Source organism: Heterocephalus glaber, unplaced genomic scaffold, assembly GCF_053883595.1.
Source record: "Heterocephalus glaber isolate CG9 unplaced genomic scaffold, H.glaber_assembly_v1.0 deba00001577, whole genome shotgun sequence".
Lineage (NCBI taxonomy): Eukaryota > Metazoa > Chordata > Mammalia > Rodentia > Bathyergidae > Heterocephalus > Heterocephalus glaber.
Window position 1 is genome coordinate 13,190,247 of NW_028258358.1, and position 19,103 is coordinate 13,209,349.

Sequence of the window (19,103 nt, forward strand, 5' to 3'; positions counted from 1 at the left end):
TATTTTTTTTCCTAAGTTCTTTTATTGGTACATTTTAGGTATACAATTCATTTACATTTATCATTGGGTGTTTATACCTGTACATGATGTATCTTGATTCTTATTTTTTTCCCCATTACCTGTGTGCCCTTCACCCCTTCCACCTTCCCTATTTACATAGACATCATTTCCATTTTTTTGTCTTTTCTCATAGTTTTTCCTTTCCCCCCTTTCCTTTCCCCTTCCCCTTCCTTCACCTCTTCATCTTTGGAACTTTTTTCCTATTTCAAATTATCAATTATTCATTTTAATCATTTTAACCCTTGTTTACACTATCAGTTTCTCACACTAGAGAAACTATTTGGTATTATATGCCACACACATATTTTTTTTAAATCCCTGTCTGTTCTACATTTATTAATCATATCTTGCACTGTGGACACAATCTCTGTTGTTTTCTGAGAAATTATTTCTCATTTCATTTTTTCCAGATCCACTTTTGTTGCCAGTTCAGGGAGTCCAGGTGATTAGGTATCACATTGTTTCATCTCATTGCCCTTAGGTGTCACCTTAGGTGATCTGGGAGACTGGTTTTGAGACTTGTTTATGTGTCTTCTCATTTCAACAGATGAGACTGCTGCACCTTTGTTAAGGCGACTTTTTGCTTGCCCAGTGGTCTTCAATTCTCAGCAAGCCACTGAGAAGCCTTTTCTCTGCTGCTCACTCCTGTGGCAATTTCTGGATTCAGAATAGTTGCCTTCTTGATCCCTGAGCTGCCCTGTTGTCTGGGCAGGGTTCTTGCTGGGGCCTGTGCACACTTGCAATGGTATCTGGATATGCCTCTGGCTGGGGCCTGCCCCCCCCCCACATAGCTGTTTTCTGGGAGGGCCTTTGGTTGGGGTTTGTGCACCCCACTTACTCATGTCTGAGTGAGCTTCTGGCTGGGGTCTGCACACACTTACCAATGGTATCAGGGCTGGCCTCTGGGTGCTTGTGGACTTGTGCAGCTCTTTTCCGTGTGGGGCTTTGGCTGGGCCTATGGGTCTGAGCTACTGGGGTTGGCGTGGGGCCCTGGCTAGCACCTGCTGGCAACTGAACCACTCTGGTCCACTCAGGCTTCTCGCTCCCTAATACTTTCTTTTTTAATGGCATAAATGAGCAGTTCTTATTTTATTCAGGAAAAAGAATGTAAAGTTAATTAAGTAAAAGACTAGGATGCTGATGTCTGGTCTGATAACATGAACAGAAATACTATTTTTGTCTTCCAGCAGTTACAGTGTTTTTGTTTTTTTTATCTAAGTCTTTGATCCATTTTAATTTGACTTTGGTACAGGGTGAGAGATTTGGATCTAGTTTCAATTTTTTGCATGTTGATTTCCCAGTTATCCCAGCACCATTTGTTAAAGATATTGTTTTTTCTTAAACATATATTTTTTTCCCCTTGTCAAAAGTCAGTAGGCTAGAGATACTTGGGTTTGTTTCTGTGTCTTCTATTACATTGATCTACATTTCTGTTTCTGTGCTGGTATCATTTTGTTTTCCTTACTGTGGCTGTACAATATAGTTTCAAAGCTGGTATAGTGGTACCTCCAGCATTGCTGTTTTTGTTCAATATTGCTGTGTTTATTCTAGATCTTTTCTGATTCCAGATGAAAGTCAGTACTGATTTTTCTAGTTCTGGGAAGAATATTGTTAGTATTTTTTAAAATTAATTTTATTGGTACATTTTAGGTATACAATATAATGACATTCATCACTGGAAATTTGCACCTTTACATAATCTCTCTTGGTTCTTATTTTTTCCCCATTCCCCTGCCCTCCATTCAACCCCTCTATCCCTTTCTATTTACAAAGACTTTGTTTCTATTTTTTCATTTTCTCATATTAATTCCATTCCCTTCTTTTCCTTTCCCCTACCCCTCCCACTTTCCCTTCCCCTTTGCCCCTTTTCTTCCTATTTCACATTATCTACTATACCTTTTAGTCCTTATTTACACTTTCAGTTTCTCAGATTAATCTTTCTTTACACTTAATTTCTCTCCTTTTGCTGTTTTGTCATGACAATGATGATGATGAAGATGATGATGACAATGCCTCAAACTTCATTGTGGACATGTACTTCCAGTATATGGAGCAACTGTGTGGTCCCTATGTCTTCATCATCTTCACTGTGCTCCTAATTCTGTTCTTCATCTTCACCCTACTTCAAAATTCCTGAGACAAAAGGCTAGACCTTCGATGTGATTGCTTCTGGCTTCCGGCAGTGGGGAGCCAGCCAAAGTGACAAGACACCTGAGGAGTTGTCCCACCCTCTGGGAGCTGATTCCCAAGTGTAAGGTGCCCCACACCATCAGCCCAGCCTGCTCCCAGCAGCCCTAAGGATATTTCTGGAGCACAGGCAGCTCAATGAGACTTTTAAACTAACAGATCTCAGCTGAGCCAGGCCTAGGTCTCCTTTCTTCAGCAGTGATGATATCCAGTAGAGTATTCAGGACTATAATGGCTCCAGAGTTTTAACAAAAGCAAGACTGTTGCTCAAATCTATCTGGACAAGCAACATGTTTTATAATTTTTTTTTACTGATTTTGTTATTATTTTTTTATCAGCCAGATCCTCCTGTTCCCACACCCCTGGCTTCACCCAGAGCAGCTCAGTTCCTGAGGGTGGGACCAGGCCCTGTGCAGACACTTGCCTTCTTCACCAAGCTAATCTTAGGGCTGAACCTATGACCAAGGACACACTAATCCAACTATGAACTACAAGGCTTCTACCCTAGGAGGTGGCTGTGGCCACTCCCTTTGCAGGCCTGTATCTCTCTGCCCCAAGGGTTGGGCTTCATTTTAGGATTTTCTCACTCCCATTTCTTCCTACCCAACCACTCAAATTAATCTTTCCTTGTGTAAGACCAGTTGGGAGCACAGAAGTGCAGGGAGGAGAGGGGAAGGGATGCAAGGTTCTAGCCTCCTGTGCACTGAGAAAAGGCTTTTGGAGGCTAACTTACTGCTGAAGAAGACATGAACATGAACACTTCTGGCCTGCTGTGTATAGATGGAAGATATTTATATATATATATTTTTGGTTGTCAATATCAAATATGGACACTAAGTTATAGTGAAAATACTAATACTAATACTTTCTTTACCCTTAATTTCTCTAGCTGTTTCATCTTCTGGTTCTATGGGAACAATAGGTGAACTCTAATGCTGACTTCTACTACATTTTACTTTGACTAAAAATTATAAAGATTCTATGCAGTTCATAATAATGGGGGTTTATTGTGTGAGTAATGAGGACATAGACTTTAAAATCGTAGAATCTGAGAGTGAGAATCAATTTATGTAATCCTCTAATTTAATCCATTTTTTTCAGCAGAAGAAACTAAGGTTCATAGAAGTTACATGGTTGCACAACTAGTAAAGAATGAAACTGGAAGAATTTTCTACTCTATCCAGTTGAATAGGATGTTGAATTTATTTACTCAGATATACAAATTACAGTGACTATTTAAAAACAGTTTTGGTGATGTTTGCTATATATATTATATTTTAAGGGTTTTGAATTTACTCTGCTAGTTTTGTATGTTTGGAATGTTTTATGGTATGACAAATCTGTGTGTGTGTATGCATGCATGTGACTATGTAAAGCTTTTCATAATTTTAGTAGGTTTAACATTTGCTGAGTCATAAAAATGTGATTGAATTTTATTTATATTTATGAAGAGTACTAAAGCTTTATCATAGGTAGAAAAATACTAATAGAAAGATTAAACAGATTCATAAATTGTGTCCACTATGTATGGCTCTAAGATTGGACCTAATTAAGTGCATAATAAATCCGGAAAATTCTGGCAAAAAACCAAGTGCAACCAATTTGACCATTTATTTCCAAAACTGAAAGTGCTTTAATTTTGACTAATTAGTGTTTATTTTGTAATTTTATAACATCCCACAGAGTGCCTAACTTATTATAATCTCTGATAAATTGTTAAATTTTATGCTTTCTACAGAGACACAATCGTTATGCACAGATCTCTAAAATTCAATGGTGTCATTTTTTTCTGCGGCTCTCTTCAAGTGATTAAGCTACATCAAATCATGCTTTTTTTTATATATATCCGCAACATTTAAGTACTTTTAGGACACAGGCATGGAATAATTGGCTGGATTCATGGTTTGAGTGGAATTAATACTTTAATACCTCTTAATTTACTCCAGTAGAAGGCTTGATAAAAACTGGGAGCAACTTTTACTTCCATATGCAAAGGACCATTCCTGAGCTTGATATGTGTATTAAACATTGGCCCTCAGCCCACCCAGCTACCTTTATTAATAGCAGCTTCAGTCAGGATCTTTCACAACTTCCTTCTCTGCTAGCCTCCGACCTACCTCAACATCTTAGTTTGCCTCTATCTCTGCAGGACTAGCCTAGAGCTTGCCCAAGTTTGTGGTAGGCTGAAAAATGCTCCGTCAAAGATATCCATGTCCTAGTCCTCGGGACATATGAATACATGCCTTATAGGTAAAGGGGACTTTTGGAGATGTGATTAAGTTAGGAATTCTGAGGAAGATAAGGGGATCGAAGTCTGAAAAAGGAGATGTGATGATGGGTCAGAGGTTTAAGGTATACTCTTTGAAGATGGAAGGAGGAGCCCAGAAACTAAGGAATGTAGGCAGTCTCTAGAACAGAAAGAGAAACAGAAACCTCTAAAAGAAACAAATATTGACACCAATATTTATAGGTTTCTGACATCTAAAACCATAAAAGAATAACTGTGTTGTTTTAAACCAATTTATTTGTGGTAACTTGTTATAGCAGAACAAAGAACATACATATATTAAAGCTGTCTCAAGATCATAATACCAAATTAGGTATTTTTCACAGTAGAGCAATTTAATATGTTTAAGTCTTTTTCCTTAATATTGTCTTTCAATAGTTAAATGTCTTTCAAAAATATATTGTCAATTTCTTTTTAAATATTCTTGTAGATAAATATTGTGTCATCTCTAAATTTTGAATTAATACATTTATTCATTCTGTCTATAGTTAGTAAACCTCTACTGTGTTATAGAGGACACAGAAATGTTTAGGACAATAGACTTCGATTCCTAGGAATTCATTAAGTCAGCCCCTCAAATACTGTATATGTATAATTATTGCCCACAGTGGCATACTATATGAGGGAGGGCTTCCATAACAACCACTGGGTAGCTAAAAATTTATTTTCTCATAATACTGGAGGCTAGAAGTTCAAGATTAAGGGGCTCACAAAGTTGATTTCTTCTGAGGCATCTTTCCTTTCTTGAAGAAGTCCTGTTATTCCCTGTGTCCTTGTACAGTTTTCCATCTGTGCCTCATTGTGTCTTATTTTTCTTTTTAACAATACCAGTTATGTTGGATGAGAGCCCTCCTGAATGATCCCATTTTAATGTAATTATTTCTTTAAAGAACTGTGATTCCTGTATCTCACATTCCTGTATATCACCTTGAGACACAGTGTGAAAGGTGTTTAGATTTCAACATATAAATTTGGAGGAACACAATTTAGCCAATAACATATATTAAAATTTTGCTTTAGGAAATTTCAGAGAAAAGAATGAAACTGCAGATAATTGCTAATAGAATTCACTAAAATAAATTAATGAACAATAAACCCTTTGCTATATATGTTTATGTCAGAGACTGCTATCCCTTCCATAGTGCACAGAGACAAAATGAAGTAGTCCTGATGAAGAGAAATGGAAATGGTAAATAAAACAATGGAACACATTTATGTCCTTTCATTAAAAGCACTCTGAAATGAGTAGAGATCCTTTGGCATGATTCCTCATTCCATTACATGACAAACAATGCCAGCAGCTAATGAGTCTTCTGATGAATTTGACCTTTTGAAGTAACAAAATTTGCTGTAGTGAACTTTACTGTATTCTTAGATACAGTCCCATCTAGGGTTATAAATATTGCTGTGTCTTAGTAGAGAAAAAATATTGAAATGTTTACTGTTCCCCTAAGAGAACACATTCCAATGGAAAGAATATGATATATATTTGACATATTAGGTAAGCAAAATATGCTAAATTCCCTTGGGACTTAATTAATATGTTCCAGAGGAAAGACTCTTCCAAAGTGAAGGTCTAATCAACATAAGCTAAGATATGATCCTTTTAGAAAAGCAATGTTTGTATGAATCCCTATGAGCAAAGATGAAAATGCTTAAGTTGGTAAGACCCATTGGAGTTGCTAATTTTATCAAGCTAATTTGACACATCATTGGTATAATGATTTAGGTGAAAATGTCTGGACAAGGGAGTGAGAAATTTCCAAAAGGAAAGACAAGATGGATATATAAGAAATCTCATCCATTACAAGGCAGCTTATATAATGAAACATCATGTAAGAGAATCTGAAGATGGCTATGAGCTCCTTTGAAATTTTAGACATAGAAAAAAATAATGAAGAAATTCCACTTTTAGGTTGTTCATATGCCTTATGAATTTTTCACTATCTTCTATCATTTCAAATGGTGCTAGTAGAGAATTTTGAAAGTATTTTAGTTCTCAAATCCAAAATAACACTACTAAAGGTGGAAAATAAATGTTTTCATGAAAAGAAATAAAATGGGAGAATGGGAAGACGCCTAGTAATGACAGTTAAAATGTTGTTTTTTCCAGCACATTATTGTTTCAATTGCAGAGTAAATGAATCCAATTGTCTAGGGAGTATTTATTTGTTAGCAACATGTGAATATATTTAATGATAGTGTACAATTTTTAGTAGTCATTACTGGAATTTTTTAAAGAGTGTTGATTCACCTCAAATCACATTGTTTTCCATACATAGTCTGTTGAATTTTAACAAAAAACAAACACTCAATCATGGATAGGAAACATTTGTATCACATCACTATGCTCATTGATGATGTTGAGTTTTGTCTTAGATCAAGAACAACAATGTGCTTCTTAGCAACACATGTGCTCTAGATAAGATGTCACACACTTAGAGGAAGAGGTAGAAATATCCCCGAGGGAAAGAGGATATTTGTCAAAAAGTAACTGAGCTCCAGTTTAGTCAAATTCAAAGCAATTTTAGTCACAACTTAAGTGACTTGAGGTTGAAAAAATTGTTTTGGAAAAAAGCTCTTTTGGAAAACAGTGGGTTTTGATGACGAAGATGCCTAAACTTGATTAGAGGAAGTGTTACAGTTGTAGGATGAATAAATAACCTCAATTTTCAAGGCTTAACTATGCTAGAACCTAATCTAGGATTCTATGTCAGAGAAGTGGGGAGACTCTCTAAAGAGGACCTTATGTGAAGTCAAGAGATGCTAAAACAAACAAACAAACAAACAGAAAGGAAAGATGAGCTTAAAGGACAAAGTTTTTCATTTCATTGTTCATGTGCCTCAGGAATCACGTAAAGGTCTTCAACAAATTTTTGTGGATCAGCCCCACTATGCCCAAGCCAATAGAAAACCATGTAAAACAAAAACAGTTCTAACCTTGCATGTTCACCTAATTGTAGACAAGCTTCAAGGAAATCTACTCAATTTACATATTTTATATTGTAGTGTAGGAATTAGTAAACCAGTCTATGGGCCACATATGCCCTCCTGCCTATTTTTGTATGGTCTGTGAGCTTAGAATGGCTTTCATAGATGAGCGTTTCCAATTTGTTTGATGATAGGGTGCATAAATTTTGAATTTCAATTAAACTAAATGCTGTCACCATGAAAATAACTCAATTATTTTCATTAATAGATCTGTATTACAACAACTATAATTTAAAAAAATTTTTTTTTTGGTACCGGGGATTGAACTCTGGAACTTGTGCTTGTGAGGCAGGCGCCAGAACCACTGAACTAAATCCCCAGCCCTATAATTTTAAAATTTGAATGTTTTCAATAAAAATTTTGTGGAAGTTTGTTTTTTCTTTTATTATGTAAGTACAGTATCTACAAAATACTTCTTTTTAAAAATATATTCTCTCTGTCTCTTTCTCTTTTTGCCTCTTGGCCTGCAAAGCCTAAAATACATGCTGTTTGGAACTTTGCAGAAAATGCTTGCCAACGATCTCTGTTGTAGTGTAATAAATATGCAAGAGATGCTCTGGGTAATTTCAGTAGTTTCTTGCTTAATTAATAAGAAAATGATTGGTACTCTTTGTAACTCTATCATGTTTGAGTACAAGATGTTCTTGATTTTTCATCAATTGCTGCATTAATAATTAACCCTGGAAAATAGTTTGATGTTATATGGTGTTGACAGAGGTCACTTAGGTGTTCAGGTGAGGATGGCTTCTCTCACATGTATCCCTTTGATGGGGCTGACTGGAAGTCTGGCTCAGCTGAGCCTATTTACCATGATGCCTAGATCTAGCATGGTGGTCTAGGGTTAGTTAGATTTTTACATTGCAGCTCAAGTCTACCAGAGATAATGCCACAAGAGTTTCCGTGGAAGCTTCAAGCCTTCTTATGATCAACTATAGAAGCCCTAGAACATCATTTCTACCATTCTGTCAAGGAAAGTCAAGAAAATCATCAAGACCTACCTAAATTCAAAGAGAGGGGAGTTAGAATCTACCTCTCAATGGGAGGAGTAGCAAAGAATGTGTGACCATCATTAATCTGTGATGACTTCTATTCTTGATTCTTGAAAAAAACTTTTTTACATCAAAAATGAGCTAAAATTATGAAATATTTTCATGTAATAGTTTATTACTTTTCTTTTTCATTTGTAAATTTAGCAAATCACATTCATTGGTTTTTAAACCAATGGTTTCAAACCATTGGCTTTTATCTTTTAATTCTAGAAAAAATCCTACTTGATCATAATGTAAGATACTTTTAATACATTAGTTAATATTTCATAATATTTTAAAACAGTTTTATCTATGTTTTTGAGACAAATTGGCCTGTAATTTTCTTTCTTATAATGTCCTTGTCATATTTTGCCATAAATACTATGCTGGATTCATAAGTGAGTTGCAAATTGTCCCCCCTTTTTTATTTTATGGAAGATTTTACAGAAAATTGATTCTCTCCCTCCTTTCCTTTCTTTTCCTGGATATTAAACCCAGGGCCTTCCCACTGAACTATATCCCCATCCCTTTTTAATTTTTTAATTTGAGACCAAGTCTCACTACATCATTAAATTGTAGAGGCTGAGGTCAAACCTCAAACTTACAATCTTCCTGCCCAGATTGCTGGGATTGCAGGTGTGTTCCACCAGGCCCAGCGTGATATTTCTTTCTTAACTTCACTAGTGAGCTTATTTGGGCCTGAAGTGTTTCTTGTTGTTGCTGTTTTCTTTGGATCATTTTGATCTGTTTATTGGTTTGTTTTGGGAGAAAATTCTTAGTTTTAGATTCAGTTTCTTTAATATATATGACTTTTTATTTTATTTCTTTTTGAATCAGTTTTGGTGTACTATACTTTCTAGGATTTGACCATTTCATCTAAAATTTCAAATTAATTGGCAAAATGTTAACATCTTTATTATTTTATCAATGACTCTATCGTTTGTATTGATTTTTCCCTTTTTATTCCTGTATTGATCTTCTGAGACTTCTTTTTTTCTTAGTTACACTAGAGGTTTATAATTTTTGTTTTTTTCAGGAACAAAGCTTGGCTACCTGTGTAGGAGCACATTTCTTTTCTATGTACCATTCACTGATACTATACTGACTTGTTTTGTTTTCTGCTCAGAACTTTTCCCTCTAGCAACACCTAAATTAAGTTTTTCCCCAACAATATGTTCTGGTAAATCTTAATCACTGGGTTCAATATCAACATAAGACAGAGAAAATCTTACTTGGACCTTTTCTAATTATTTGCCTCAACCTGGGTAATTTTATGTCATTTCCCCTTCTCTCAGCCAAACCTACCTATCCCCTATTCCAGTGACCTCTTTAAAGTTCCAAAACCTCATTGCTTTTTGGGAACTACAACATCTTGCCTTTTTTGATCCCTGCAGGTTATTTCCTTTTGGTTAGACTTTCCTATACATCTTTAGAACTTTGTCAGCTCAGGGCTCTTATCCCAGGATTCTGGAAAATAGATGTCTTGCTTCCATAACGAAGGTCCTGGTCTTATTGGTTCTAATGGAATGAATCTATTCCCAAAATGAATTGAAAAGTCCAGAGCTATTTTATTTTTTAAAAGAGCAAAACATTAATGTAGCTATAGGGTACACCGGGATCCATAGGTTATAAGGGACCTATGAGTATAAAAAATTTTAATAATTTTGATAGTTGCTATTACATCTTTTGCAAATAAAAATTATTTCATGAAGAGTATAAAATTTATTCCAGTTTTAATGATTTGGCTTTACATTATGCCAGTGGCATACATATTTTAATTTATCACAAGCTTTCACAAGAATAAAATAGGTAAGTTCCAAATCATTGAAACAAACTATATTTTCATTCAAATAATCTTAAAATTTTATATATTATTCTTTGAATTGCTTGAGACACTGTAAACCTTACCTAATATAATGTCTAAGCAGCTGAACAGTTACAGAACTGAATTATATATTATCAAATGAAATGTAAAAATCCACCTCTAAATAATATCATTAAGCAGGTCAAATTTGTCTTTTGTAATTCAGAATTTTTCTTGTTGATGATAAAGTTTAAAATGAAACCAATGCATTTATTATAATTCAGGTCTTTGGAAAAATGTGTAATGCTTGTATTGCTTTACTATATAAAGATAGGATAAATATTGGGATGTCTAGACCTCTTTTTTGAAAGGGCTTTGAACCTTTTCAGGTTTTAGAGTAGAAAAGTCTCTGTTGGAAATGACAAAAGCTAAAAGCTGCTTTTGCAGTACATGACTGTCAGATATTTGGCTACATTTTAGCTATCAGAATGATGAAATCATTCTTAGAATCATGTATTAATATGTTTGTTAACAATACCCATTTCTCATAAAGACTACACATGATCTTAGCCAAAAGGCCGAGAAGCGATCTCTCGTAGACTAGGTTGAAATTCTCCTTTTAAAATTTATCATATTTTTTAATGTAAAATACTCCCATAGCCAAAATGACACTGAGATCTGAAATATCTTTGTTTTTTCCATTCTGCACTCTATCTGGTTTACCAATTGCTCCACAAACCTTGGCAGACTTCAACAGTTAGGTCAAGATAATGACATGCTTGTATTTCTGATTCCAATTCTATTAATTCAAGTATATGAAAGTTTATTGAGAATTCAAAATGTATTTTCAGTAGACTAATGCAAAAATTACTATATTGTTCAATGCAATTTTATTAAATGTAAAACTGAAAAAAGTAAATTTTCTGAGATAGTTATAAAGTACATGAGTTTTAGTTTTTCCTAAAGTACAGTCATTAATTTTATTTTTAATAATCTTCATCACATTATCTACAGCACACATTGTTTTGGTAAGTTAAAAGCTAGTTTCAAAAACTACTCAAGGAATACTATGGGAAAAAAATGTTTAACAGTGCCATTAAGTACAGATATTCAAGTGGTTGAAAAAATGAGTTTTCAAACCTTGATGATCTTGTGACTGACAGGCATCTCATAATTAAAGCCTCCAAATTTGTTTTAAAATTTACTTTTTGACATTGGATGTGGTGACACACATCTGTAATCCAGCACTCTGGGAGGCAGAGGCAAGAGGATTTCAAGTTTGAGCTCAGCCTGGACAACTTAGTGAGACTCTGTCACAATGAACAATAAAAAGGGCTGGAGATCAGGGGGTACAATTTAGTGTGAGGGCCCTGGGTTCAATTCCAAGTACTACCAAAAAGATTAAAAAAAAGTAAAAGCTTGGTTTAAGTTGACAAATATTGTTATGTGAATTCATTTGCATTTTCAAAGTAAATATTGTAAATTTTTCAGTTTTCTAGTGTTTTCATTTACTTTTTTCCTTTCTAATAAAATTCACTTACATCTTTCACTTTAAGAAGCTTTTTCATATCATATTTCTCCTCCATGTTGTTTAACTCCAGCTACAACTATTATTATCCCTCTCATTCCATTCACATCTGACCTTTTATTTGCTCTGACCCTCTGGCTTGGAGCTTCTGTATCTGCCTGTGTTTCTATCAGCTGTGTTGCAATAATAAACAAGCCTTCCACTGATTCAGCATAGCACTTAATTATATACCCATCAGACTGACAGATTTTGGGTTAAGATGATGACAGTCCTATCTAGTTTCATGAGATTGGGGTTTTGTCTTATTTATTGTGTGTCTCTAGTACTTAGCCCATGCCTAGCCCATTGTAGATCTTCCATCACTGTTGTTAAAACTATCCCCAACAGCCCATCTGCCCTGTGAAGTACCCCATCTGTATAGATTGTTTCCTCTTAGTTTCAGCAAAATTTATTTAAATTTTTTGGGCCATTTCATGTGCCAATCAGTAAAATATGGGGGAACAAATATTGTTCTTAGATTTTCAAGTGAAATTCACCAGTAGGACCACAAATTTGCTTGAGTACAAGGAACACATACTGTACAAATATTGCTTCAAGGGCTTCATTGCTGTGCTGGGCCTGGCTGTCATGTAGGACAGGGTGAACTTCTGATCATGATGCCGGCTATAGATAAAGCAATCTAGTTTCAGGGAACTCCCTGAAATTTGCCTTTTATTTTATGATCCGTAGACCAAAAAGTCGAGAATGTTAGAATGTATAATAAAATTAGATTGTGCAATTTAAAAACACATAGTATATGAATTTTTATTGCAAATAATATATAAGATTTAAAAAATCAAGACATTTGTAAAATAAGACAAATATTTTAAAACTTTAAAATACATATGAGAAAAATCATATATTCACCAAAACTTCTGTGAGTAATGAAAATAAAATCAAACTGATATGCCATGTACATATTTCATTATTCAGTTACTTCCTGAACTTGCATACTTAGCTTAATATAATTTCTTTTTTGGTCAGACTAGCTTACTGAACAGTAAAACTACTATCATATTTGTGACTGACATAGTTAATTTGTGCAGTATATGACACTGGGGTACAGGATCTTTGGTAATCTCTGAAGTCTCATTTTTTATTTTGCCCAACTTTCTTGCAACTTTCAGGAGCTCCATGATGACTAATTTTAATAAACATTGTTTATTTTCTAGATAATATGTGATTTAGTTTTCACACTACGGAGAACTCTGTCTTCCTCAAGATTAGCCTTATGTAATGCCATTTCCTTCTGTTTTTTTTTTTCTTTTGTGATGAAATCATGCTTTTCAGGGGCAAAAATATTGATTAAAAAGACTCTCAAAGTCGTTTATTTCAACTTGTTTACTCAAAGAAGGTAGGCTTAAAAGACTAGAAAGAGAAAGAATGAAGAGGACAGATCACCGTAAAGAACAAAGACTTGGGACTTGAAATTAAAAATATGTATCTACGTATAAATTTTAAAATATTTTTAGAATTTGTATTAGTACATGTTTTTAGTATATAATGATCACATTCCTTGTGGGGAGTTGTACATGTACACATCTTAATTTTTAAATTTTATACTCTATCTTTCCCCTCTCTATCACCTTTCTCCATCCCTTGGTCCCCTTCCCATTTGAAAAAGATCTATCTATTTCCTATTATCTATCTTTTGTTTGGTCATTTATTTATATTTTGGGTTTCTCATACAAGAGAAACATGGGATATGTAAGCTTGTGTGTCTCATTTATTTCACTTAACATTCTAGTCTCAAAGTGCAACCATTTTCTTACAAATGACTAAAATTTATCTTTCTTTATGGCAGAGTAGTACTCTTTTGTGTATAAACACCACATTTTCTTTATCCATTCATCTGTTGATGGACATAGAGACCACTTTCAAGATTTAGCTATTGTGAATTGTGCTGCTAAAAACATGGGTATGCATGTATCACTATAATATGATATCTTCAACTCTTTGGGAAAATACATTGAAGGAGAATAGCTGGGTCAAATGCAATTTCTAGTTTTAGTTTTTTTGAGAACTCTCCATACTGATTTCCATAGTGGTTGAATTAGTTTACATTCCCACCAACAATGTAGAAGAGTTTCTTTTTCCCTGAAGCCTCACTAGTATTTGTTATTATTTGATTTCTTGAGTAAGGTGGAATTCTGGAGTAAGATGGGATGTCACTGTTTTAATTTTTATTTCTCGAAGGGTCAGAGATGTTGAACTCTTTTTCATGTATTTATTGACCATTTGTGCTTCTTCTTCTGAGAATTGTCTGTTCATTTCAGTAGCCCATTTTTTGATTGGGTCTTTTATTTTGGAGAGGTCTAATTTTTTTGAGTTTGTTATATATTCTAGATATTAGTCCTAGACATAGCTGACCAAAGTTTTTTTTCCCATTATATAGGTTGTCTCTGTCTATTGGTTGTTTTCTTTGCTATACAGAAACCATATAATTTAATATGTTCCCACTGGTTGATTCTTGATATTATTTATTTCTTGTGCAACTGGAGTTTTGTTCAGAAGGTCCTTGCCATCCAACATTGATTCATGATAAAAACCCTACAGAAAATTGGAATAGATGATCTTTATCTTAATCTGAGAAAAGCCATTTATCACAAACCCAAAGCCAGCATCATACTAAATGGACAAAAAATGAAAGCTTTCACTCTAAAGTCAGGGACAAGGATGTCCCCTGTCACCACTCTTATTCAATGTAGTTCTGGAAACATTAGCCAGAGCAATTAGACAAGAGAAAAAAAAAAGAAAAGAAGGATAGGAAAAGAAGAAGTTCACTTATTATTATTTGCAGATGACATTATACTCTATATAGAAGACCCCAAAAACTTCACCAAAAGACTTCTAGATTTAATAACCAAATTTTTGAGCATATTTGGCTACCAAGTCAGCATTCAAAAATCAATAGCAGGGCCGAGGATTTAGCTCAGTGGTTCCGCCACCTGCCTTGCAAGCGCAAGGTCCCAAGTTTGATCCCCAGTACAAAAAAAAACAAAAAACAAAAAACAATAGCATTCCTGTACACAAATAACAAACTCACTGAGAGAGAAATTAGGGAAACAACAGCTTTCACAATAGCATCCAAAAAAATGAAATACCTAGGAATCAATGTAATGAAGGAAGTAGAAGACCTAAAAATTACAGTACTCTGAAAAAGGAATTGAAGAGGATATCAGAAAATGGAACAATATCCCTTGTTCTTCGGTAGGAAGAACCAATATAGTGAAAATGGCCATACTTCCAAAATTGTTATACAGATTTAGTGCAATCTCAATCAAAATACAAATAGTATATCTCACAAAATTAGAAAAAACAATCCTAAAATTCATTTGGAACCAGAAGAGACCTAGAAAAGCAAAGGCAATTCTGCACAACAAAGGCAAAGCCAGTGACATCACAATCCCTGACTTGAAATTATACTACAAATCTACCATGCTAAAAACAGCATGGTACTAGAAAAAACAGAACAAAACAAAACAAAAAAACCAAAACAAACAGACCCAAGGATCAGTGGAACAGATTAGAAGATGCAGGAATAACTCCAAACATACTCTGCCACCTTATCTTTGACAAAGAAGCCAAACACTTTTACTGGAAGAAAGATAGCCTCTTTAATAAATGGTACTGGAATAATGAGATTTCCACATGCTGAAGTTTAAAACTAGACCTTTATCTTTCACCATGCTCTAAACTCAAATTGAAATGGATCAAAGACCTAAGTATTAAAATAGAAACACTAAATCTGCTGAAAGATAAGTGAGGTAGAACTCTTCAAGACACTGGTGTAGGAAAAGACTTCGTGAACAAAACCCTGATTGCACAGGAAATATCACAAATAATCAACAACTGGGATCTCATTTAAAAAGTTTTGCACAGCAGGAGAAACCACTAGAAGGAAGAGACAACCTACAGTGTGGGAAAAACGTTTTAGCAGCTGTCCCTCAATATCTAGAATATATAAAGAACTAAAAAAAAATCAGGCCCTCCAAATTTATTTTTTATTAAGTTTATTGGTACATTTTAGGTATACATTATGATCACATTCATCATTGGAAATTTGTACCTGTACATGATATATCTTGGTTCTTATTTTTTCCCCATTCCCCTTCCCTCCCTTCCACCTTTCTACCCCTCCTTATTTACAAAAAACTTTTTTTTCCTTTTTATCCTTCTTTTCTCATAGTTTTTCTTTCCCTTCTTTCCTTTCCCCCACCCCCCTTCTTCCCTTTCCCCTTTGGATCTTTTCTTCCTATTTCACCCCCCCCCCCCAAATTTAAAGACCTAATTCAAAAATGGGCATCTGAAATGAATAGACACTTCTCAGGTGAAGAAATAGAAACAGCAAATAAATATATTAAAAATGTTCACTATCACTGGTCATTCGAGAAATACAAATTAAAACAATGCTGAGATTCCATCTTACTCCAGAAAGCATGGCTATTATCAAGAAATCAACTAATAAGAAAGGCTGGTGGGGCTGTGGGGGAAAAGGAACACTTCTCCACTGGTGTAACCATGGTGGAAATCAGTGTGGAGTTTCCTCAGAAAACTAAAACTAGAGGTTTCATTTGACCCAGCTATTCCCCTTTTTGGTATCTTCCTAAAAGACTTAACATATCATAACACAGTGATATATGTACACTCATGTTTAGAGCGGCAGTTTGTAATAGCTAAATCTTAGAAATGACCCAAATGCCCATCAACTGATGAATAAAGAATGATTATTTTTTTTTATACAATGGATTACTACTCTGCCAGAGAGAAGGATAAGCTTGTGACATTTCTAACTAAATGGATGCACCTTGAGACCATACTCTTAAGTGAAATAAATCTGACACATATGTTCAAATATTGCATTGTTTTTTCTGGTGTGAGAAAACCAAAAGTACAATAGATATTGGGAAATGGGAAGAAAATGTCCAAATGAGACAAGGAACAAGGGAGAGGGGAGGGGGGAAGAAAGAGGAAACAAGAAAAGAAAAGAATAGAAGGAACAAATGGACACAAAGCTTTTGTAAATAAAGAGGAGAAGAGAGGTTGAAAAGAGGAGGGGGGAAGAAAAAAAAAAAGAAAAAGCAAGATGTATACAGGTACAAATTCCCTATGTTGGATGTTAAAATTATATATACCTAAATTGTACTGATAAATAAAAAGAGAAAAAAACCAAAACAGATTCCTCGTCAATTCCTACACCTTTAGGAGTTTTATTTATGTTACCTTCCAGCAGATTGTTTATGTTTTAACATTTAGATATTTGATCCATTTTGATTTTAGTTTTGTGCATTGTGAGAGATGAATCAAGACTCAATCTTCTGCATGTGGCTAGCCAGTTTTCCTAGCAGCACCATTTGTTAGAGTCTATCTTTCCTCTAGTGTAAGCTTTTGGATCCTTTGTCAAAGATCAGGAATCTGAATATGCTTGGAGTTGTTTTTGCATTCTCTGTTCTGTTCCATTGATCCATGTGTCTGTTTTTATGCCAATACCATGCTGTTTTTATCACTGTAGCTTTGTAGTACAATTTGAAATCTGAGATTATGATGTCTCCTGCCTTGTTTTTGTTGTCCAGGATTCCTTTGATGATTCTAAGTTTCTTCTGGTTCCATACAAATTGTAAGACTGTTTTACTAATTCTCTGAGGAATGTTATTGCTATTTTGTTTGTGATTGGATTAAATCTGTTTATCAGTTTTGGAAGTATGGGCATTTTGACTAAATTGGTTTTGCCTATCCAGGAACAGGGAATACATTTCCACTTTCTGATGTCCTCTTCAATCTCTTTTTTCAGGGTACTGTAGTTTTCACTGTAGACATCTTTCACTTCTTTGGTTAGGTTAATTCTTAAGTATTTTAATTTTTCTTGATGCTATTGTGAACAGTATTGTTTCCCTAATTTCTTTCTTGAAGAGTTTATTATTGGTGTATAAGAATAGTACTGATTTTAGTGTGTTGAGTTTGTATCCTGCTATGGTACTGGATTAGGTTATTAATTCTACCTCTTTTGGTGGAATTTTTTGGGTGTTCTATATAGAAGATAATGTCATCTGAAAGTAGTGATAATTTGACTTCTTCCTTTTCATACATTTCCCTTTTATTTTTTTCTTTTGCCTGACTGCTCTGGCTAATGTTTCAACAACTTTATTGAATAGTAGTTGTGATACCTGACATCTTTGTCTTGTTCTTGATTTTAGAGGGAAAGTTTTCAGCTTCTCTCCATTGAATATGATATTGGCTATTGGTTTGTCATAAATGGTTTTTGTCAGATTGAGATAAGATCATTCTATACTAATTTTTTTCAGTGTTTTTATCATAAATGGATGTTGGATTTTGTCACAGGCATTTTCCACATCAATTGAGATGATCAAGTGATTTTTGTCCATTCTTCTGTGTATGTGATGTATTACATTTATTGTGTATGTTGAGCTGTCCTTGCATCCCTCAGATGAATCCTACTGGTCATGATGCATGATCTTTTTGATAATGTTACATTGTGTTTGCCAGTATCTTGTTGAGGATTTTTGTGTCTATGTTTATTAAAGAGATTGGCCTATAGTTCTCTTTTTGCCTTAGGACTTTTTCTAGTTTTGGAATCAAAGTAATGCTAGCTTCCAGGGATGTCTTTGGGAGTAGTACTTCTCTTTAGATTTCATTAAAGAGTTTGAAAAATATTGGGATTAGATTGTCCCTAAAATTCTTATAGAATTCAGCACTGAGTCCCTTGAGACTTGGACATTTCTTTGCTGGCAGTTTTTTAAAATTACTTCTTCAATTTCAGTCCTTCTTATTGGATTGTTCAGGGGTTTATATGCTCTTGATTCAGTTTTGGTAATTCATATGTATTTAGGAATCTGTATCTTCTGAATATTCCAATTTATCAGAGTACAGATTCTCAAAGTAGTTACTAATAATTTTCTGGATTTTGGCAATACGTACTATGATTTCCCCCCTTCTTTTTTTCTAAAGGTGTTGATTTGGGTATTTTCTTTCCTTTCCTTTTTTAGATACAGTTGGCTAGGAGTTTGTCTATTTTGTTCATTCTTTTGAAGAACTAGCTCTTCCATTCACTGATTCTTTTTATTTTTTAAAATCTCAATTTCGTTAATTTCTGCTCTGATCTTTATAATTTCCTTCCTTATACTAGCTTTGGATTTGAATTGTTCTTGTTTTTCCAGGTCC

General features: G+C 34.4%; 1 long non-coding RNA gene and 1 pseudogene across 4 annotated transcripts in view; one reads left to right on the forward strand and one right to left on the reverse strand.

Annotated features, from left to right (window-relative positions):
• LOC101712708 (uncharacterized) overlaps positions 1-19,103 on the forward strand; it is a 159,325-nt gene that overhangs the window by 108,372 nt on the left and 31,850 nt on the right. The gene's annotated exons all lie outside the window — the stretch shown is intronic.
• Positions 10,817-10,947, reverse strand: LOC147823513 (U2 spliceosomal RNA; annotated as a pseudogene).